The sequence below is a fragment of the Botryllus schlosseri genome, chromosome 4 (genome assembly GCF_051294905.1).
Source record: "Botryllus schlosseri isolate E-star chromosome 4, Bs_hap1, whole genome shotgun sequence".
NCBI classification, from domain to species: Eukaryota; Metazoa; Chordata; class Ascidiacea; order Stolidobranchia; family Styelidae; genus Botryllus; species Botryllus schlosseri.
This window is the reverse complement of record NC_137239.1, coordinates 21,828,097-21,852,781: the sequence shown is the minus strand read 5'-3', so window position 1 is coordinate 21,852,781 and position 24,685 is coordinate 21,828,097. Positions and strand designations below refer to the sequence as shown.

At 41.6% G+C, this 24,685-nt stretch overlaps 1 long non-coding RNA gene across 1 annotated transcript in view; it reads left to right on the top strand.

Annotated features, from left to right (window-relative positions):
* The window catches only part of LOC145437426 (uncharacterized), a 134,546-nt gene extending 123,252 nt beyond the window's left edge, over nucleotides 1-11,294 (top strand). Inside the window, exon 4 of the long non-coding RNA XR_013914661.1 lies at nucleotides 10,808-11,294. This is a non-coding gene — a long non-coding RNA (uncharacterized LOC145437426). The remainder of the gene's footprint in view (nucleotides 1-10,807) is intronic.
* The last annotated feature ends 13,391 nt before the right edge of the window (nucleotides 11,295-24,685 follow it).

Sequence of the window (24,685 nt, the reverse complement as noted above, 5' to 3'; positions counted from 1 at the left end):
TCTCGCGGACCCCCTGAAAATGCTTCGCGGACCCCCGGTTGAGACCCACTATATATATATCGACTTTTCAATTAGATAAAATAAAATGAAAAGGGCGAAAGAAAACAGGAAACAAAAAAAAACATCAAGATAATCAGTTTTAGGCTCGTATTAAGCGTCTCCAACGTAGGCGGTCGTGGGCGTCTTCAAGCGACAGCCCGCGTTGCGCTAGGTCAGTCTCCATTGTCGAGCGCCATGTTTTCCGATTCCAGCCACCTCTGCGCCATGGCTCCGTCGGAATGTGATTGATGATGGCGGCGGCTGGTTGCTCGTCTTGATGCCGCACTAGATGCCCGATTAGGCGGAAGCGTCGTTCAGCTGCCAGTAGACGGCATGGGACCGTTCCTGTGAGCTCTCGCAATGCATTCGTGGATATATGCTCCGGATGGTGAATGCCGAGTGCATAGCGGAGGAGTGCGTCGTAGTTAGCGTTGAGCGTCTTAGCCAGCTTCTCTGTCAGCGTGAGTGCCTCTATTCCGTAGAGAAGAGCCTGCTCGACAGTGGCACGGAAGATACGGGTCTTGAGCTGGGTTGAGGCACTTGAATGGAAGAGGCTATGTAGCCGTCTTGCCGCGCCCCAGGCCTTTGCTCGCCTCGCCTTGAGCGCTTTTCCAGAGTCGGCGACGTCAATACCGAGGTACACAAAACTCGTTACATACTTGAGATCGATTTCTCCCAGTTGAATCGGTGTCGCGTTTTTCGGTAGAGCTGGTATGGCCAGAACCTCAGTCTTCTTGGCGTTGATCTGGAGTCCAACAAGAGCGGCGGCGGCCTCTAGCTTGTTAATGAGGCGCTGTGCCGATGCGGTGTTCGGGGCAAGCAAGGCTAGGTCGTCTGCGTAGGCAAGAATACCTACGTGTATTGCCTCGCGAGTCGTACGCGTGCGCGTTCCTTGCCGTGGCCGCCATTCAAAGAAGTTCGTATTATCCGGGAAGGCCGTTCGTAGGACGAAGTCAAGGATGACCACGAACAGGAATGGTGCCAGGGTGTCACCTTGAAGCACACCAGCCGATGTGTTGAAATCTCCGCTTGGGCCGTCATCTGTTCGGACTCGCGCTCGTGTGTCAGTGTAGAGGGCCATAATGGCGTACGTTATCACCTCAGGAATTCCGTAGAATCTGAGGATCTCTGCCATGGCTGGGCGCGAGACCGAGTCGAAGGCTTTCGCGAAATCAACGAAGACGGCCACAACATTCTTTTTGCGTGAGCGACAGGTGTCAATGATTGTGCGCAGTGCCAGGATGTGCTCTGACCCACTGAGTTAAGGAGAAAGGAAGTTTATTGTATCAGCTCACCTAGTTAACATTGTGAAATGGAATTCCTTGTGCTATCGGAGTCTTTATCGTCTCCGCATTCAAGACGAAATTCTTGAAGATTCTTCTGAAAAATTCTGAGCTGAATCATTTGCTCCGTTTTTACTGACTCATCGAATTTGCCTACAGTGTACGCAAGGGTGGTATGGCAACCCTGGCTATAGGTAATAGAGCGGAGCGGATCGACAAATTATCTGGTCCGTCTCCGATCCGGTTTTCAATTTTAATGTCCTGCTGCGATCCGGCCCGGCCGTATCCGAAAAAGTACTGATCTGGCACCGATCCGGTCCGGTCAAAATTGAAAAAAATTCGGCCGGATATCCAATTCGGCTCCGGTCCATGCTTTGATACACGCATCGATTGGATGATGTGGCACCCCAACAAATCCGCTTCGTGAGACCGTTCAGCTCGAAGTCAACTCTTGTCCGCAATATATTCTCTGATCTTTTAACTAGCATACTACCTATCTGACGCTTTGGTCAATTCACTACCTGACTAACTAACTAACTAATGGACTAACCGACTATCCGACAATACAGTATTGTATGTGTCATGTTCGTCAGTACTGTTGGTAAATTGCTGAAGATATATATGGATTTCAACGTCATACCGCCTCTGGGCCTTTGTAGTGTCGCTTTTTTTACACCATTTACACCATACTGTACAGCAGGGGTCGCCAACCTTTTTGCAACCAAAAGCTACTTTTTGGGTACTGCACTGATTCAAGCGATGGGCTACCATTTACTCCCACCGTTTCCCCGTTCCAGACTGAATTTCCGCATTGATATTCATAGCACTGGGCAGGAATCACATTGCGGTAAGACTTCTAAGAGTCTTTTAAATCAAAACATCTCATTTTAACTAGCGAGCCACTAAGATTTTTTAGAAAATCATGAATTTCTTCGCACCATGTTTGTATAAATTATACAACAACAGTCACCTCAAATTTTTAAATAAATCATGTCACACTTTAGACTGGACATCATGTTCTCTGTTTCCATATCAGTCAGTGGGATACCTGACATTGCATGCCATCAACTAGTGCGCTGTACTCTGGTATTTAACATGACACTGCAACTCTGAGTCAGTGTTCCCGGCGTGCATTAGTGAGGCGTGTTTTGTGCTTGTTTTTGATGAACCTCATGTCCGAAAAGGCTGATTCACAACGATAAGTTGAACCAAACACGCTTGCAACCTTCATAGCAGCTGCTCATACACCACTGTACTTTTCTGTGTGAACAATGCACCAAAAGTTTGCTGCAGCCTGGCGGGCTTTGAGGTGGAGGTCATTTCAATCTGCTACTGTTCAGCATCCGGACATGACAGATTTCATTATACCGGCCAGCAGCAAAGATTACAGAATGTTAGAAATACGGTACTAAACTCCGTTGAGTGTAAGAAAAACAAGCTGTGTGAAAAGATGCGTAAGTAACGGGAAAAGGCATGCAGATATTGAACATCGGCAATCTACCACCGAGTAGTAATGTTATTTACTATACCTTGGCATTGTCCTTGACGTAGAGTTACCATAACGGAACCCCCGCCAATTCAAGAAGACCGTGAATGACATGCGTCTTATCCTACATGGTCGATTTCTTGTGATTACATGTTGGTATATTACAAATGGTATTTGAGGATATTTTATATCATCATTTCAAGTGTTTATATATATGTATTTTCATTTGTAAGTTACATGTTACAGTATTTTAAACAAGAATATCTAAATCAATCAATCATTATATTTAAAAGCAAACCGGAAGCGGGACGATCGGGTAGGTACTCGTGACCACGTATTCAAATGTACGTTAATGACGTTTTATGACAAACGATCATTCCTATCCAATACCGAGTACTATGTCTTATGTACTCTGTATTATTTTGAGGCATGATTTTACAATCTGCTTGTTATGTATTTCGGTTGGATGCAAATAAAGATCCTCTCTCAATATATCAATATCACTATAAGTCGTGTAAAAGCTAGCACATTCACCCATGGCGTAAAAGCATTACTGCAATGACATCCGGTAGATGTCGGTGTAGAGAAGTATTTCAACTATTATCTAGGACTGCGGCAGAGAAAAACGGTAAATATTACGAAATAGGCCTACCTGAACTGATGCGATTTGGCAAACCAAAACGCTCAATAGATTTCACACACATGCCGGTCAAAGTGTGGCGTAGCTAACTAGGTAACCTATTAAACGGTTTCTTCGCATCTATGTAGTCAAAAGTACCTCATTGCGGAAGGAGTAATTGAAACTTACCCATCACTCTCCGCCGGTTAAATTATTTGCACACACGGCAATACAGTTGCGATTTGATGACAATTGACACATAATGGATATGGCTTTCGGAAATAATGAACGTCGTGTATGGCATTCGTTATTCCTGGTTTAACATTATCGGAGTCCGTCTTTTACAAACCGGTTGCTCTTACATCTCTACGAACTCGTGTACGTTTAATTTGTTGGAATTTCGACATGTTCATTTCCGCATTTCCCCATTCGTCGCGCATGGCTCTCTTCTAAATGATTTCAACTTTCAAGTTCTGTTGCTGTTGTTCACGCCCGATGATGTTCGACTCCCGAAATGATTCAATTCTCTGGGAATATTTTCTGTGTTACTTTCCATTGTCGTGACATTTTAAAGCTTCGAAATGCTGAGTTATATTATATAATACTTGCCTGTGAAAATAGGACGCGCCGGAGGTCTTGTCTAATCTACACCATTCTGGCATTGATGTATCGGTAATGATTACGTCTTTATATATACCCGCAGCAATATCGCACCACGAGTGACATTTTAAAATGTAACATGAGATGAATAAGTTTGGATTATATGAAGTGAATTTTAGAAAATCGCATGCGATCAGGACCGAAACAGCCCTTCGTCAGCTACCCCCCCCCCCCAAAAAAATTGGTCTTGGCCTCCCCATTAGGGTGATAAACCGAAGATAAATCAAATCGGTCTCGAAATAGGGTAGATGTGGTACCTATGGATCCAAAATTACAAATCTTCAGCGTAGAATAGCGGAAAATTTGCTGTCTCAACACTTTGATACAAGCTCTAACTATCGCGGGCATTTACATGGATATCCTCCTTTACAAAAAATATTTATAAACGTTTGAAATTTATTGCTCGAATGCATAATCGGTCCCCACCCGGTGGGTCCAATGGCACACGACCATGAGACCTATGAAACAGACGCTTAAAACTCAGATTTTTTCTACTTGTTTTGTTGTGTACTATGATCTAAGCTACAGCATGTCAATGAAGAATGCTTCGTCCCCACCTACAAGGATAAAATAGATTATATAAACTCAAATGTTGGGATAAAATCACGTTTTGATTTCTGCCGAAACTTACAAAATGAATGCCACAAACACATACAACATATTACCGGAAGATCGACATTTTAACATTCAAATACCTCGTAATAGCGATAAAACACCACAGGTAACTATGATTTACAGTCTATAGATATGTAGGCGTGTTTCTGTTGTTAAGTGATTAGTTGGCCAACTATTTTGCTTGATTTGGCTATGGTACCATAGGTCCCCTCCTTGTAAACTTTGTAATTGAATTGAAAATAGTCCCCTCGAGGATGGTATTGATTCTAAAAATATATGCCATTATATACCCTGATACAAGTCCTATAATTCACATCAAAAATTATTGCGGGTTTGTTAGTCTGGAAGATGTTATAGAAAAATGTATATGGCGATCCAAATTTACTTTGCACCCCCTAAAACGTAATTAATTTGTCACAGACTCCATAACTCACGCAGGTCGAAGTTTTTTGCATGTGAGGAAAGATTCTGCCAGCATGCCATTGCAGACAAAGTCGCGTACTGTAATAATGGGATCATCACAGCGAATTTGTTAGGTATTTTCGGTCCTAGTGTCTCATCGGTACCACATCTGCCCTACTTTACTTTATGCGGATGTACAATATTAGTTTGGGTCGTAGACCTTGCCCTTGGAATTGAAGGGTTTGGGGTGCGGCAGTTACGGTTACGGTCAGGGGCTAAACATTGATATAAGGGCACACATCAATTTTCAGTGCTTGCTTATGTGAAATCAATGGCCAATTTCAATGATCCAGGATTCCGTGAGCTTCAAAATTTGCTCATGACATATCGAAAAAGGTTGTAAACTATCGATGTAGGCATAGCACATAATAAGTATGAGTCGTATATTACAAATACTATAAGGGAAAAATTTCAATGACATTAACCTCACTGAATCAATGATTTTTTGTAATGAATCATGTTTCATTGAACTGAGAAGCGTACAACTGGTTGTCTGAACCTTCTCTGTTTCATACATGCACGTATAAACATATTGCATACTAACGCTAGAAATGCATGTCTCTCAATTTGTGAGGCTTGGGTCGCAAGATGGCCATGAAACTCAGATTTGGGCAGTTTCAGCTACACTGAGGAATTTAACCTTACTACATAGGTTTAGACTGCTAACGATTCGGGAAAAAATGTTCATATTTGTTTAAAAGCAACCATTGACTGCGTTCGGCCGTGGTGTACCATACCGACTTGCCAACAAAATCATAGCGGATCACGTCCCGCATGATATTCCTTTTTAATATTTTCTGTTTCACTTTCAGCAACAAACATGGTTATAATATATCATATGCGTCAAATCATTTGCGTGCCACAAGCGACACGTGTGGCAGGGGTTGACAACCCCAGATCAACGCCAGCGTTTCCCACCCTTTCTACGATAGCGGCCCAATTTACGTTTTGAAAATGTTCCGTGACGCACATGTAAATTTGGTAGCCTGGTAACAATATCAGCAAATCTGTAAGCACGATTGAATACTAGAATACTACGGAAAAGTAGTATGAATAATGTAAGTGATGACCTCTATAGTCTTTATGGTGGCGATGGTGGCCGCTTGTTAAAGCGGTCGTTAAGTCAAAGAAGTTTAGGAACAGCTGTCTATATGATATGCATCAGCAACTACCCACGGCGAACACATGAAAACCTTGTCTTAAGTCGCCCGTGTACCGCCATAATAATTCTTTCGATTAGAAATTTGCTGCGCAGCCTTTATCTGAGTTCATTCGAAGGTGTCAAAACCAATAGATGAGGCACTGTTATCACGAGATTGCGCCATCTTCCGATCAGCTTATATTCATTGATATATTCGCTGCTTGCCACTAGGGTTCGCCTGTTGTTTTCTTTACAAGCGGAGAATCTCGCTATAAGTTTTAATTTAGAAACGGTGGGACACGCGCAAAGGTATTAGATCAATTAGAACAGCTTAAAGCGCCCTTTTGTTATATTTAAAAATTATTTGAGAGGCGCATATAACATAAATGCTGTTTTTGCGTCATGACTTTAAAGGTGCTATACAGTCGAATAGATATATGGGAATAATCACATAATCGAGTGAACTAAACCATTTAATAACCTTTTTATCGCTATCAATTCCCTCAGGAGAGGTAATATATAATCGTTAGTTAGTATATTTGCCATGGTGAAGGATACTTTGAAGTCATGTTCGGCAGCTCTTTCGAACAGGCTCCTTTTATTTGAGCTATTTGACGCCAGCTCCCCAAGCTCATGTTATCCGTCAATACGTCTTGCTCTTACCACACCGATATACAATAACAAAGTTACTCATTTTGACGAAGCCGTAATTTTCAGAAAGATACGTAGCGATCTAGTATTGCATTTAAAATCAAAATCAATATAAATCAGACAAGTTTAACATTACCCTTGTTTAAAACATGTTTCTACTGTTTATGTGCTTTAGCCATGACGTCACGACTATTCAATCGTGATGTCAGATTGGATTAACATTGCTATATGTCAATTGAAATTGTCGGGTCGATATGAGGTTTCCATCCCTCTCGTCATACATCATTATCAGAACATGATATATAACTACGTGGTATAACAGTTGAACCGAGGACGATTTCCTGGGCTCCACTACATTCCATATCGTATACCTCGACTATGGCTAGTGCAAGTCCTCCGAAAGTATTCACACAATTATGACATAATTATACAACTTGGGAATTTTTTTGAAATGGTATCTTTTAAATCACATATATTCTCCTGGTTCGAAGAACTATTGCTTTGAATCCCAGCAAAAGTGTATAAAGCAACACTCCAACAGTTTATGGGAGTTATGTATCCTAGGGATATGAATTACGCGTTGATCAATACATCAGTAAACCATAAAGTCAATGGTACTTTCGAAACTACATCAGCAATTACGCCTTTCGGCATTGAACAATCAGATCTGATAACCCGAAACCAGGCACATTGTTCAAGAAAGGTTCGGGTAACGTCAGCACGGTAACGCGATGCTCTTTGTGACGCGATCATCCAAATCCCACGCAGACACCGGGGTCTGGACACATTCCATCTATTAGTCTTACATAATATAGCCTACTGATTTCCCTCCTGTTGCTATGACATCGACTATAACACGCTATAACGCAGACAATTACTGATCTAACATTAAACGTTACGTACACAGCTGCCGGCGTTGCAAGCTCCAACGTCATCGCCTAAATGACAGCAGTCAAATTATAGAACGATTACAAAATAGCTCCGCTAAATATATGCAGATGCAGGCGAAAATCGGGGTTTTGATAAAGTGTTCATGCGGTTTGAGATTGGACGCCGATAACTCGCTATCTCCTGCCTTGAATGGGTTTATTGAGTTAACTGCTATCTCCGATGTGCTATATCGAGTCTTATGATGGAACACCTACTTCCTTTTAGGGGCATTTAATTTGCCACGAAGTCTAACTTTCAGTGTACAATCGTGCGAATAGTACTCAGCACCAGAGGATATGTTATGGATGGATGGATGCATATATGGTGATTTAATACGGCATCAACCCTTAGTGTTGTAAGTATACACTCGATTATAATACCATACTGCATTATAGCTAACGGCCGGTTACGAATAGATATCCATTCACTTGTGACATGGTGTAGGGATTTCGCAGTAGAGCTACAATGTTTATGGGAGTGATTCGTTAACTTTCGCCTACTTGCGGAACACGTACGGTCATCTGCAAGCCTCCGCAGACATACAAACAAAAATCTTCCACAATTCACATCTATTATACATTTAATACAATAATATGGATCATACTGATGCGAAAAATGAACTGTGCATCAACAGAATGTCAAAAGAAAAAATACAATAAAATAGAATTTTCGCACACAAAAAAAAACATTATCATGAATATTATTTGGTAATGAGTGTGATTTATGTTGATCATTTATCTATACCATTTCATAAATGCGAGGCTTCACCTTGAAAAGTGTCATCGTGTTGTTCGGTCGAACACAACAAAGTGATTCGAATTGTTGATTATAAATGAACCTAATAATATTTGATATTAAATTGTCATTTCGGAAGGACGGGGTTTGAATCACGAGCCCCAACCACCCTCGCGTACGCCATTGCACACGACGTACCACACCAATAATCACAATCTGGTCATGCCTAATGATACGTGCAACCAATGTTGACCAAGATGGGCGTATACTTACAAATGATGTATGAGTTGAGTTCGGGTCTTGACCGCCAGAGAACCCATGAGAGCATCACGCGGAACCCCTTTTGTTCCAGGGGAAACTGGTTAAGAACCACTGGTCCAATGGAAACATGGTTCCTCTGTTCTATATCCTCCATGTAATTTCGGTGGTGTATTACTGTATATCGTGTTGAGTTCTACCGGGTCGGGTTTTGGCTCAAATATCGTGACCACTCGACTATAGTCAGATTTATGCAGGATGCGGTACTTGAACTTATTGCAATCAATTCCTTTTTATGCTCCACGTTAGAACCTTAACCTGCTGCCGTGTGCAATATTGTTAGTCACGTGACTTTTCGTTGGCACGCTATCCGAATCATTAACACAATGTTTTGACAAATACCAAGCGGAGATACGAATCTAAACAGCACACTGCCGATGAACCTGTGTCCTAAAGCGTTGATTTTGAGTGATAAATGCTAGAGAGCACTTTGCTAAATCGATGGAAACAGCCGAAAACTCCAGTCGTTTGAGGCGAAAGGCGTGAAATTGATTTCATTGCCGGGTTATAAATCGATCGCATCATAGAGAGTATATGAAACCTGATATTGTGGTATAATCTTGCAGGCGTGACATTATTAGGATAGGATTTATCTGTAGCGATGCGGTTTGCGATATATGAGTCATTTGCTTTAGACGTTTTCTAGGTAACTTGAATGATGTCATTCAATATAACAAACAGAAAATAAGGCTCGGATGCGGTGATCAGTTCTACTCGCGTCCGGTTGAGATAGTAGCTTGTACGCATCGGAAGCTGCAGTTTCCTGTACCATATTCTCTATAGTAAGCCGAACACCCACGTGGATACGAACTTACTTTTCGAAGTCTGGAAGTTATAAACAAAGTCAATTTGTGCGTGAAAATAAAAAATTGCAGCAAACAATACGCTCATATTGTTTGCTGCAATATTGAAGTTCTGTACTTCGAAAAGCCTATTGAAAATAAAAATATAAATGGAATAAATGAGTGAATCGCAAGAATACGTTTTTCGTATTCAGGGTCATGTTCTGCCGCTCCCTTATTTCCAACCCCTGTTTTATTCTGAATATTGTGATAAAACTGGAATCCATATTCAAATTTGCAGAGGAAACAACTTATTTTCAATTTTGACCCGGCAAATGCGCATTGTTTAACAACACGGATACGTCGGTTGCCTCAACAACCTGAGGGTTTGACCAGCAGGTATTATCATAACGCCTTAATCGGAAATGTTATGTCGCATCATATCCGATTGATTTAGAATGTAATCGTGTCGTGAACGCTCCAAATTCTTTGCTATTTTTGATAAGTAGGCATGTATGTGCGTGCAATCATCTCTTATGTAAATTCAAATCATTTATCAGGACGCCATGGTGTCGCGGGTCACTTATAGGAAATGCTCTAACATGAAAAGGCGAACAAGGGGAATGGAACAAACATTATGATCATAGCAGATGGGCAGGGCCTACTATATTCAATATAGTAGGCCCTGAGATGGGATACCTGCTGGAAACTACGTTGTGGTGAAAGGAGGGGGTCGAACATAAGGTCTCCGGAAATCAACAAGAAATACCTAACTTATAATATATCTGGTTCGTGATGTAGAAGTATCTAAAGATTCTAAACCAGTGGTTCTTAACCTTTTTTCTTCCAGCGCCCCCTTTCAAAAATTATCATGCTCCAGCGCCCCCCGCAACTTCAGATTGTAAGGAATGTAATAAAGACAATGGGTAAGAGGGAGGGCCGTAACAGCATTTCGTTAACCCCCCTAAAAACGATTGCCTTGCGCACCCATAGCGTGATAAACCGAACTTCTGTGGGCTTTGCCCCCACGAACCCCATATCGTGATTTTGATGGTCAGCAAAGTTTGTGTGGGCTGGTCGCCCTAGGTACCAAAATTTTCCATATTGCATGAATGAATAGGCGGTAATTACATATATAAGTCGCTATAAACTTTTTATCCTCTCAGCCCACGTAATTAGATTTACCAGTAGCACTGAGTGAGCTGTTGTATTGGAAAATAAAGGGCACGTAATTAATAATTAAACATATTTGGGCGTGCCCGCAGGTACAATTATTCGTTACTAGGGCCGTAAAAGCACTTCGTCAGCCCCACCTAAAAAACAAAAAAACGTTGGTCCTGGGCCCCCATCGGGTGATAAACCAAACTTCCGGGGGACTTCAATCCCAGACCCCAATTAGGCTGTTCGCTATTTGCTGATAGCCCATTAGGTATCTATACATTAGGTGTCCATTTACTAAGGCAGCTACTCTCGCCTATTCGCGCGAAGTGCGAAAAATTTCACTAATTAATGATTGAATTGGTCAATATCATCGGGAATTGCATGTAAATTGAGATCAATTTTTATCCTTTCTCTGCTCAGTGCTCACGTAAACACATTTACCGGTAGAGCTGAGTGAGTAGCAATGTTCCCTCTAAGCTGCGCACGTGCGCAATGCTGAAACGGTCTCTGGGCACAGAAAATCTACGTTGCGCCCAACAAATCCGGAGTTATTACCTTTTTTCAGTCGTTACGCACTGTTGTCCAAGGGTCAGCGCAGTGAGTTGTTGAGTGTGCGCAGACTCATCAGAACTTAAAGCGAACATTGTGAGGTGTCTTGGAAACTGTAGGGCCCGTTACTAATCATTAAACATATTCGGGCGGGCGAACCCGTTGGTATGACTTCGTTGCATGATGTTATTTCGTGACCCATTGTCTGCAATATCAAAAAATATAGAATCGCTCAACGGGGATATCGCCCAACAGGAATATCCCTGTCGCCCTGTCGTACTAAACTAAAAGACGCACACGATTTCAGATTGGTATTTCTTCACTGACATATAATTTTTCCCTGCCAGATGGAATTCGTCTTGTGGGGTTCAGATTGCCATGACAGGAACATTCGGTATCAGTCATTAGGGCGCATATGGACAATTAAACCTATATGTATTTTGAAGGCTATATGTAACGAAGTTTTCGGTGTTAATTTGCTCTGAATATTCATTAGGGATATGTCATATCACCACATCATCTACTGCGAAGCCATTTTTCTCCAGCGCCCCCCATACCGCCCCCTGAGTCCAGCGCCCCCCATATCGCCCCCTGAGCGTTTCCGCCCCCTTCAAGATTGCCAGCGCCCCCTGGGGGGCGCTGGGGGCAAGGTTAAGAACCACTGTTCTAAACAAACACCGCTTCATGCTGAACACATCGCCGGCTTGAAGCACTTGAGTAGAAATCATAAATTGACTATTAAACATATTCTGGTTGCACATTGTATTTCATCTTAGCAGCAACCTATACCGCGCGAGCTGGCCTTCAACTTGATTGGTATTTAGTCAAATATATCTGTAGCGGCGCACGCTGAAAATGAAATACCAGCAATCCCGACCCCACGCGTTTCCACTGCATCGGTCCATAAGTCTTCGAGACGGTCTCGCTGATTCATGGGACGTAGTCAAGCTATGAGTACAGTGAGACCATTTACGAGTGTTAGTCAAACAGAAGTAGAATAGGAGAATCGGTAAGTTATACATACTGGCAGTTACAATGTAGCTATTTCATGACACGTTCAGAAAAGAATTCAACGCAAATTTAAGAGGAACATTGTGACGTCAAAAATTGTACTGATTTGAGAATGTTCCTTCACATAGTAGTTAAAAATAGAATTAATCGCATTTGTCGCTTTCACGTGCTTAGCATATGGGCCTCTATTCATTGGCTTACCCAGGATAGGAATTTGGGACGGGGGATTAAAATTTGGGGACATGAGTCAGTTTATAATTTTAATATCTAATTGTCATAACATCATGAGAAGAGGTCTTTTGTTTGAGCCACATCGTTACAAGTTACATCCAGCGAATTGCACCAATGATACTCTGTGACTAATACCTCGACGATATATTATACAGAGGCGAGGGGGCGCTTTCCAATGCAACTTCTAAGTCGAACCGAATTTCCAAACAATTTAATCCGTATTTTTGCTAATTCCGATCAAATCGGGGTAAAAATCTGTATAACGTACGAATCTAAATCAATGAATACCATAGTGGCAAAAGCGCCCTTGCGGGCGAAAGTAAACCGGAGCGGGGCGCTAGCTACAAACTGTGTCATTGAGGATCTTTGAGAAAACCCATAAATCAGTAGCTCTTTTTGTGTTCCAAGAACAGGTGAGAAATATATGGTCACTTCATCTGTAGTATTGCCAGGCGCATTCCAGTCGATAATTGTTACCAACTCTTTTCGTATCTGTTTATGCTTCTAACGGGCCAACCAATTAATTGTTCGGCGAACAGAAATATGAGCGAGGTTTATCGAGCGCAGGTCCTGAACGCCTGTACGACGAGGATCAAGTTTCAAGTGCATTATGCACCGCAGCGAAGTACGATGTCTTTGGAAGGGAAATTGCCTTATATTTCATTTTATTCATTGATTCTGTCTGTCCCGAAATTTCTGCGTTGATGCGACTGACATAAAGTGAATTGCGCTTCCTATGAATTGGACCGACTTGTAAGTAGGGTTGCATTTAAAACAAACGGTGTTTTAAAACACTTTGTTTATAACATGTTTTAAACAGTGTTTTAAATAAAGGCCTTTTGAAATAAATGTTTTTTTCAAGTTGTAAAACTATGCCATAATTGTGTAAATACTTTCCGAAAAAGACGTTGCATGCACCCACGGACAATTACCACCTGATATAGCCGACGTATCGATATGGGATCAGACTTGTACAAACTAAACATTTGGTTAGTTGACGGTCAACTAACTAACCGTTTTTTGAGTAGTTCTAGTTCTAGTTGTAGTTGCGGATTTTGAAAATTCCGTAGTTCTAGTTCTAGTTGTAGTTGCGGATTTTGAAAATTCCGTAGTTCTAGTTCTAGTTGTAGTTGCGGATTTTGAAAATTCCGTAGTTCTAGTTCTAGTTGTAGTTGCGGATTTTGAAAATTCCGTAGTTCTAGTTCTAGTTGCAGTTGCGGATTTTGAAAATTCCGTAGTTCTAGTTCTAGTTGTAGTTGCTGATTTTGAAAATTCCGTAGTTCTAGTTCTAGTTGTAGTTGCGGATTTTGAAAATTCCGTAGTTCTAGTTCTAGTTGTAGTTGCGGATTTTGAAAATTCCGTAGTTCTAGTTCTAGTTGTAGTTGCAAATTTTGAAAATTCCGTAGTTCTAGTTCTAGTTTCAGTTGTGCATTTCAAAAAAATATTAGTTGCCGAACAACTAGAAAACACTCGTGTGTCCTGCCCTGCGCGAGGAGAACTCTCCTCGCGTGACAAGTGAGGTTACTGAGGGTTACTAATGTGATCATGACAAAGGATCAAATGCTCATTGTTGGATCATAGTTAATACATTGATTATGCCGAGTTCACTGATAACTTGGCAAATTTACAACAATCGACAGTGCGCAGGGACACGCGATCTCCCGCTGAGGTTGGTTGGTTTGTGGTGTTCATGGTGTTTGTCGACTACTATGGTCATTGGTCATTTACACCAGGCCGATATTCTTTTTATTTTCCGTAACTGCCGACTTATAGCACGGCCCACCTCTAGGCTTTTGTAAGACACCGCTGACGCGGATGATGTGGCGAGGAGGAGCCTAGGTAAACCTCCAACACTTAGGTATCGGAATTCGGAAGTCGACCTCGGTCGGACTCGAACCCGCACCCATTGGTGTTGCAGCCGCGGATTATACCACTGCGCTATCTCGCCACATCCCGCTGAGGTTGTTTACTAATTGGAATGTGAACTAGTGATCTCCTGCTGTGCGCTGGCGAGTATTATCTTGGAACTAAGCTGTCGCGTCTGTTAAACTTACGAGATTTGATTCGTGATGATGATGCCGACCACGCCTGCCCAGGCACAAAGAGAAGACGATCTAGATTCGCCCAAGGTATCTTTACAAAGGAAATTGCAGAAATTGCCTGGGTCGTCTCCTGGCTCTCCAACTCACAAGTAACCGAAAATCTCACTCTTCAACTTTCTATCTCCAAGTCAGTGTCGTCCGCTTGAAGTTAAATCCGGCCCGTATGAGGTGAAAAAGTATGCCAGGGAACAGCGACTACTCCTGAGTCAGAATGTGCTAAACTGTTGGCGGAATATGACCGACTTGCCAGAATTACGGAACTTAGCGAAATATTTTCTTGGGATGACTGCGACATCTGCGCCCAGTGGAAGAGCTTTCTCGCATGCTGGGATTTTGTATTCCCCAAAGAGGGCAAAATTCAACGGAACTCATGTTGATTCGCTGCAATCAGTATAACCGCTGCAGAAAATGGTTTAGTTTATTCCGTACTGATTACATAAAAGTTCTGTATGTCTGATTTTTCAGTAATTTCGCTGTACCGACGTTCATGTGGAAGTCTGGAACGCCGAATTCGAATAAAATAAAAAAGAATGAGTTGATTGAGAATTAAATTTAGTTAGTTGTGTTTTAGTTAGTTAGTTGCCGATATTTAAATTTCGTTAGTTCAAGTTATAGTTATAGTTGCGAGTTTTGATAATTGAGTAGTTCTAGTTCTAGTTGTAGTTGTGTAATTTGAAAATTGGGTAGTTATAGTTATAGTTATAGTTGCGAGTCTTAAAAATTGAGTAGTTATAGTTATAGTTCTAGTTGCGCTTTTTGAAAATTCAGTAGTTTGTACAAGTCTGTATGGGATGGTTAAAACCCTCAAAATAGTCGGTTCAACATTGATAGTACAGACATTTCGCCAAAAGAGCTATAATTACCCTAATTTATCAATGTCTATCCACAATTGAATGAATTGAATTGAATTGTAATGTCATGGCTTTAAAAACAAACAAACAAAAAGAATAAAAAACATGTTTAAAAATAGGGCCTTGTTTTACATATGTTTGTTTCATATTGATTTTTGTTTTAAATGCAACCCTACCTGTTAGATAAAAATAAGGCCGTATAGACTGCAACATAGTTTACGTGTGCAATAAACAAAACAACTTTATGTCGGAGTTAGGGGTTGGGGACGTTTCGAACCAGCTTCGTTGCGCAAGGGTTGTTGCGTGACACTCCACAGTGTCCTAAATAAACATAAATGTAAACATGTTGGTAAACGAACCAAAAACCTTCCGGAAGTGCGCACCATTCCCACTAAATGCATATTCTGTAAGCAAATTGATACAACGGGTTCTCGGAATGAATGTAAATAAATTGACTCGCCCCGTGAAATGATCAAATATGAAGCTTTCTTTAACCAAATTTGCTAATATTCTAGCGAAAGCTACCGGCCGGAGTCAAGAATTTTCTCCTCCAAATACGGAAGCATTCACTTATCTACGACTTCGAGACGGCGAGACACGACTACAGTGCATAATTTTTACTCAGCCTTAAAACTATCGTTTATCTCGTGCTGTAATTGTCGGCGCAACGTGCTGTAATGCTCCATCACGATTATAAAGTCATATTTGTCTTGTTTATAGTCGTAAGTCCAGACAATACCATCACTACCTGGTGTTGAGTTTCTCCCGATCCCTTGTGTTTATTACTTAACTTGGATCGGCTGGGACACGAGTCGCAAAACCATAAGTAGCGGGAATCATAAATCTCGTAATCTGAACAACGGTAAGCTTTTCCGCCGCTTGTAGCCGATTTGTCTTCATGATAGACTTACGGCTTGACATGTCGCTACCATATCCGGGCCATTATTGTTTTGCAAGTGAAAACAGAGGGGAATCCATGACATCAGTGCATTTTATGTCGAATACTATAGCATATCGTAAACGGTGTACAATCAATCTCTACTACGCTATTCACTAGTTACACAATAACACTGCCATTCTCCGCAGAATGAATAATAATGTTCGTCCCGCGTGTACGCAAGTACTACGTAGTACTTGCTACGTATGATTGCTTCACGCGATCTTAGGATACATAACGAACAGGTGAGGATTTAAACCAAAAATTGATAGTCTTTGTTTACATAGATTTTGTTACTGGGAAACTCCGTGTAAACAGCAATCGTATCGTGCACTCGCGTTATATGCCATCTTCATTCACAGCGGTCTTGGCCATAGAATAAGGTTTTTCGGTAGCTTTCAGCGTAAAGTTGCGCGTATCATTAATACCTGATGTGTTTGCGTTGAGGAGTCATGCGTCGTTCTCGGTGTTTCTGGCGTTCGAATTGTCTGTGGAATCACTGAGGTCGTATAGAAAATTAGGTAAATGACCGCAAATACAGTTGACAACATTTTCAAGGGGTGAGTCATTTTTAATACTAATCTAGAAATTTCCTTCGTATTGTACATTGTACATATTACCTGCTAAATACAACATCCGGCAATATTTCGGAAGGGTTGCATGTAAACCAGGATTGGGAGTCTATTTTGAATGGTGGGCCGGATGCGAAGAGTTGCCAACAAGTCCAAATAATGTCCCCTATATACCTGTCCGCCAGAGTAGCAAAATGAAAGGCCGAGATGAGCAATCATAATGATCTATACAATCAGGGTAAAGCAGGGGCCTTTTTTAACGAAAATTTGAAGGTGCATCAAGGCTCAAGGTAATGAAAGTTCACATGTTTCCGGTGTGCCTCAGTCGTAGTTGCATAACTGTAAAATATTTCGGAATTAGTTCACATTTGGGCGCTGACGGGATGTTTCGAGCAGTTTTCGTAAAATGATGATATGAAGTTAAAGCGTGCGTCCTAATTATAACTCTCCAATCACAATCAAACTTGCGTGCTGACGCGCGCAGCTGAGTGCCGCATTTCTGGTTGTCGGTCGTCGACCCTTGGCCCACAGCCATACACAATCACTAATTTGTGGGAAGACTTCGTCAGCATTTGGTAAATGTCCTGAATATAATTATTACCATTGATCACAGTGTCTTTTCATGACATTTGATAAAAATCAATGACGCGTTCGCTACTCAGGTGCAGAGGCCGTTGTTGTTTTTAGACATTGAATATGATACCTGATTTGCCGACATTTATTATGGCACACTTTCGTTGTGGGCATTTGGTAAGATACCGCCCACGGGGAACAGGTAACGAGGAGGAGCCTAGTTAATCCTCGAACACTGCGGTAAAACTTTGGATTCGATCTCTCCAGCACTGAAATCCAGGACCGTAACTGCCGCAACTCAAACCCCCCAATTGGGGGGGCCCGAGTTCGAAGGGGCCCAAACTTATTTCGCGAATTAGCATAAATGATAGAGTATTTTTTCGAAATTTATGCAACCTTTTCAAAAATTTTTCGCGCTTGGCGCGATTTCAAATTGCCAAATATCTTGATTTTGGGGTACTCTTCTCCCAAGAAAAAAATACGAAAGATTTATAGAAATTGGCATATCGGCGTTGGCCATTACCGCGCCACGATGCACCAAGACGTATAAAGTTTTAGGCCATGTAACATGCGATTTCAAGAAGTGTGCCTGAACGATCGGCAGCTAGAAAAACATGGCTGAAAAGGACTGCTCTTATGCTGACCGAAAACTTCGTTACATATAAAAAATACATATAGGTTTAATTGTCCATAGGCGCCTAAATGACTGGCGCCGAATGTTCCTGTGTTGGGAATCTGAACCTCACAAGACAAATACCATCCCGCAGGGAAAAATTATATACCAGTGAAGAAATACCAATTTGAAATCGTGTGCGTCTTATAGTTTGGTAGCCTACGTTTGGGCGATTCTATTTTGATACAGCAGACAGGAGGTAAATTTGATTACGTGAGCAGAGAGGACAAGAAATTGATAGCAATATATATGCAATTCTTGATCTTATGGACCTTGATCTTATGGATTTTATCATGAATGATCGAAAATTTTCGCGCTTCGCGCTGGGTTGCTAGATAGTACGACAGATTTTGTGGCAAAAGCGAACAACGTGATTGAGGGTAGGTTTATCACCCTATGGAAACCCAAGACCCAAGTTTATTTTGGGGGGCCTGAGGAAGGGCTGTATCGTTCCTGCCAACGGGTATACACACGAAGATGTTTAATTATTATTGAAGGGTCCTACATTTTCAAACACACCTCGCTCACGGGGAAGCGAGTGGCGCAGTTGGTTAAACACTGCAGTCACGACACCAATGGTTACTGGTTCGAGTCTCGGCTCTGCCATGTTTCTATGTGTCGGAGGTTTATCTGGGCTCCTCATCGCCGATCCCGCTGTATATACAGCGACTTGAGAAGCCCAGAGAAAGAGAGAGCCGAACTCCCGAAAGATGGCATCAAAAAGACTAAGTTGCATGAAAATCGAGAGAGACTGATGGTGGAAGAGCGCGTGCATGGAAGTCGTCCGTAATCTGACGAAAAAAGACCGTAGAAAGACCGTTGAAATTACTGAAATTGATGTACTGGGCGCAAATGACCTTATAGGCGATAAGCGCCAAAGTTGTGCGAATAAAACAAACAAACACCTCGCTCAGTTCTACCTGTAAATCTGATTGCGTGAGCAGAGAGAGGATAAAAATTGATGGCAATATATATGCAATTCCCGATCATATTGACCGATCCAATTATGAATTATAGAAATTGTGGAAATTGCGGTCACGGCACAAGGTGCGATGAAGTTGGTATGGTCGGAAAAATACCACATAATCTTGAATGAGATATAGAACTGACATGATATTATTTGTGGTCGCATAAACAGTACATAATTCATAGTAAAGTCATAATAAGTGATAATCGAGTACCGGTCCTATTAGCAACCGTTGGTGTTGATACTGTGAAGGTGCAGAGATGGTCGCTATACCGATGAAGTACTTCTACTAAAGCATATTATACTTGTCTCACTTACTCAAGCGGTAATGTTTTGGGATTGTTTCCACTTCTACTTAAACAAATAAAATGAGGCAAAACTTCCTAGGTTAGGATCAATACTGAAATTCGTGTGACCTAATTATCACAGTAACTGCTGAATGTATTTCCGGATGTATTGTACCTCGTTGTAGCTTTGGTGGCGAAGATGCAAGTTGCAAAGTAGTCAACTCCAAATAACTGCAACATATGAGATCTCTCGTAAAAATAGAAACCCACGTTTCAGAACTTCTTATACTTAAGCATTTTTCAGACTTCAAGCTTTTTTCATCCACGTGAAGTAGTTTTGATTCGTCTTGAAATAGTTACACTTCTACTGGTAATCAAGTAGAAAGATGCACTGCTACTTCTACGTCTATATTGCCGTAGAATCGGTGGATACTTTGACCACTTATTTTCCGGTGGTTATAGAGGGCAGCACACGGTCTGTGGCTACTATTATCCAGTGGCTTTTCTCGTTGATCCAAAGCGGAGATTGCTGAAATTTCTTGACCCTGATGTAAAGAATCAATATATTGAGCCTGCTATTATTCGAAAATACCGATATCGCAGAGACGTGGGAAGGATTCGCCACGAGAGCATATAGAACTTTTCAGGTACTTAGATAGGCAGCCTCATTTACGAATAAGTATCAAATGTACTTTTTAGCTGGAAAGGCGCGACCGATACTTATCGCAGGCCCGTGGCTGGAGCCTATGTGAAGGCGAGCGACAGGTCGCTAATTGCGCAGGGCTGTTTTTTCGACTTGTGAATTGTTGTAAGTGGCTTACGCATTACGTCAAGAGACAGATATAGCTATCTCTATATCTCTGGGGTGCCGCGTCTTGACGTGGTAGCTGCCTGCAATCAAACAGTTCACTGAAAGTGATTTTACGCACGTAGGCCTGAATGTTGCTGACGGATCCTCACCTTGTGTATCAATGCCATTTCAAATCCTATAATGTTTATTAATCGAAAACACGTTTTCGATGCAAGAAACGAATATACGAAGAGAATGCTGCTTGTGCTGGGCTTTAGTGTGAACGGATGTGGCGGTTTCAATCCACATGTAGCTATTTGGGCATTAAAAGGTAATTGTTCATAGTGGTTGCTCATACGAATATTGAGCAACCGCTTTCACCGGGGTAAGAAGACCTTTTAGATTAGGAATGCTAACACATGCCACAAACTACATTTTGTATGTAGTATAAATGCGTCGATGTCCGGCACGCAAACAGCTCCAAAATACGTACCTGCTGATATGAGTTCACGAAATGCCATATTTTACACTTGACACCAATAAACTAGCTTTATGGTTGCGTCTACGCGCTAAAATGACCTTATAAGATCATAAAGCCAGTTCACTATATCATAAATCCCTATCTTCCCTTCGTTAACACAATCTGTCCGGAGTCCTGACCATGAAGCCACACGCAGTATTGTAAATCTTTGTAAACAAGTATATTTTCTTCACGAAACCCGTTGCATAGAGGTAAAAATTGGCATACGAAAATATCAAAATGAAGCAGTCACGTCAGACTCACAGTGAAAAAACAAACGAGATAAAAATGAGGCATCAAATAGTGAAAATGAACTTTCGGATAGGTAGAGGTAAGGTTGCTTCGTTTAACGACTTCTCCAATACTAACGTAGAAATAGATGTTACCAGCAAAACTACTGTGCATCTGATATTTTTGTTAAATACAAAGAAATAACTTATCAAGATCACGCTCGCTGTGAAAAGAGCGGCGCAAATCAAATAAATAGATAGGAAATAAAATAGTGCGATCGCGGAAACTCTCCTGCGGTCTTCGATTCGCACGCTCTCGACGAATTGAAGAAATTCCGGTTTAGAAACGGCACGCCAGCTATTGCCTTCCATCGCGTTTAAAACAACTTTCGTGACGTGATCCCGACAGTTTGTATCCCACAAGTTATAGTCCGGTTCGCAATCTTGCAGCAGTTTTTCAATCATAGCTTTCGAAGCTTCCTTGTCATTGCTCTGGAAAATAACTCCGCAGTTTTGCGACTCTATCTTTTTCATTGCTTCGATGTATGTCACTGCAGGGGCTCCTACTACAGCTTGTACCAGAGACGTTTTGTCTGGTATGCGTCTGTTGATTGTGAAGCGGCTAACGCCATCGAATTGCAGTTCAATGCTTGTGTGTCGAAACGGCTCTTTGCATTCTCTTCTTACTGTGAAACTGAACAGCGTTGATTCTTCCAATGCTCCCAATATGTCTTGCTCGGTTACAGATTTAGGCGCTGTCCATCGGTGAAATTTATCGAACATTGTTACGAAGTTACAAAATATATGCCGAAATAGTTACGAGTAAAGACGGCTACGTTCGATTGACGTTCCATCAGTGCATTGGTCGCGTTATTTATACTTACCCAAGGCGTCTATATTTCTCTCGAATCGTTTTTTTTCTTCTGTTGTACCAACTCTTTTTCTCCTATCACTTGCAGATCAAGCGAGCTATCCACAGATGTTTTTGAGATACTTGAAATCTACATTTTGTGTACACATACTTATACCGCGCAGCATGAGTACCCGATAATATAGAGTTTGATGTATCAGAATAAACAAGAGCCAATATACGGCTTACATATTTGTGGATTGGATAACTCTTTCTCATATCATTTGGATAAGGCGTGGTCCGCTCACCGGATATTCGTAGCTTACCCGATTGGCGCTCAGCATTACCGGGATAGCATGAATGGGGTGGTGCCAGACTCAGAAAGCACTTCAACGCTGTTTCTGCACCTTCCTTGTCCTGGAGCATATGTACATCCTACACGCACGGTATGCATATGCTCATATTGTGCGTATATGTATATCATGAGTCGGTGTATACGTCGCAAAACCATCAATGACACAAATATACGACGTCCTATTATAAATTATGTAAGCCTTGGATACTGCTGATGGTGCGATATCAGTTATCAGTTATCTGCATCAGGTCATAAACATATAATAGATGTGTTGTATTGCGTACGGTGTGGCGGCCTGACTTAATGCGTGTAATTTCGCACTGCTGATTCGGGTGGACAATTATCACCGTACATATACGTTCGTACATATACGTACGTATATGTACAATGCACGTACGTTCAATACTCATTTCAATTCTCATTTAATAATCCGAACTGCGATTACATTCACTATGTCATGAGGTATCAGCTTGAATCCTGAAAATACAAGCGACATATAGCCTACACAGATCGTACGGGCTCGTACCCGCAACCACCAGGATACGCAATGGTGACATCAGGCATGTCCACATTCGAGTCGAAATACAAAGAATTTCTACTGAATAATACTCGGTAATCCTCTAGTTTACCGGATCACGACCTGACATATCGATCTCGCCTTCCGACACATGACACCTTTTCTGTCACTTGTCCTTTTATATCACAGTCTTTCACTGTTCCTTCAGTGTGCAGAGCCTCCTTTGTTACGTCGTCTAGGACAGGTGGGTGTCTGACTTCGAAGACTACTCCAAATCGTTCCGACACCTTCCTAGCTTTCATTGTATCGCAGTCTGGTGGTGTATAGAAATGATGAAAATTGTTGCAAATTATTGAATTGAATTGAAAACATATCACCAATAAAATTCTTAAAATAAATATTTATATTTTATATTCAATATTTAAACATTACATATTGTCATTGATTATGCCTGGAGGTGAGTACTCACCGTCTGGCAATTGTTGTTTTTGTGTTGTTGTAGTTGTTGCTAGTTTGGTATTCACGCGATATCGGAATATTTGTTCAATGGTCATTTTACACCAGACCGATATTCTCTTTGGTTGTTCCCGAGCTTCCAACTTTTAGCACAGCCCACCGTCGTCGCATACCTTTGTAAGACACCGAAAATGCGGATGGGCTGGCCATGAGTAGTCTAGCGGTGGAATACAGAACTATCTCGATGGTTAAAGGTTTATCGAGACTCCTCTTCTCATTAGCGTAAGCGATGTCTTATAAAAGCCAGGATTTCCTAGAACGAAAGTGAGTCGTGCTATAAATCGGCAAATCAGGGATCACAATAAATAACATCGGCTTGGTGTTAGATGTCCGAAGTAATCGAAGCACCGTCAATACCTAAACAACAACAACCACTACCCTACTAGCTACCACAAGGTCAGCATCAGGTCTCTACTGGAAATCTGACGCAAATTACGTACGTAAGATATTACATATGAATTATACTCACGGACGGACTTCCCCTGTTGGAGTAAATACACGGTCTAAATACTATTGAGTTTGTTTCGTGGCCATCGATTCACGCCGAAGAAATCTCGTGTTACGTCAGTGCTTGACACTCTGGGATGCGTAGCCATTGAAACGCCGCTATGAATACGTTCTGGATGCGTGGAGCTCTTCCAAAAGTACCGCTATTGCAATACAGTTCCGTCACGTGCTCGGCCGTGCGAATCCAAAGGCCAGACCCCATGTGTAGTGAGTATTTAGGAAGTGACGTACTACATGAAAGAATGGTATAAGTCAGTTCGAGCTTTTATAGTCATCGTAAAACCACGAGTAAAATGCCGCCCACAAATCGTTATCCGTATAATTCAGTCTTCTTTATGTACCCAATATGTTCGATTGTTCGTTCATGAATAAAAGCTTTCACAAATCATTATAGATCTTCTTGGAGGTACAGAACTTCAATATGCAATTGAATAGTATATTCACACTGAAATGAGCCAGAATATTTTCGGCTGACACTCGCCAGGGGTATAATCGTCAGCAACTAGTAGAGAATTGGAAACAACTTAGTATATCAACAAACGTATCGCAAAATATGACGTCACCAGCATGGAATGAAATCTCAAATAAGAGAGCTTTCATTGTAATATTTTGAGATGGTACACGAACTCCTTTTGTAGACAAAGCTGATGTTTTTTGATAAATGTCGACTCCAAGGCGCACGGATGAAAGTGTGAGCGTCCTTTCCGAAGACAAATGATTATCTCGTTTGGAATCTAGCAACTCGCCGTCGTATATCTTGCTTAT